The sequence below is a fragment of the Nanorana parkeri genome, unplaced genomic scaffold, assembly GCF_000935625.1.
Source record: "Nanorana parkeri isolate BGI_ZX_2015 unplaced genomic scaffold, ASM93562v1 scaffold3684, whole genome shotgun sequence".
Taxonomy (NCBI): domain Eukaryota; kingdom Metazoa; phylum Chordata; class Amphibia; order Anura; family Dicroglossidae; genus Nanorana; species Nanorana parkeri.
The window spans coordinates 30,917-31,246 of NW_017309952.1; positions in this window are offsets into that span (position 1 = coordinate 30,917).

Genomic DNA, 330 nt, shown 5'->3' on the forward strand with positions numbered 1-330 from the left:
TGATATGGAAATGAGAACACTTCCAGGGCCAGCCGGGGAGACACTAACAGGGGCCCTAATTTGTCAATAATGATGGCGGCCGCTGACCCATAACCGGGTGACGAGTGATTTATCCCCGCGCTGGTGACAGGAGCACCGCCGATAAAAGGAGATGAGATTGCAGCAAACAGGATGATGAATGGAGTACAAGACAGGAGCCCAATCGCCTCATTACCGGGGCCCGGGGAGCTAATGTACCGAGTCATTGACTACAACTCACCACCCGCTACAAGGAGCCCCTCCCCCCCCCCCCGGGCACCCCAACAACCACACCCCCCCCCCCCCCGCCCT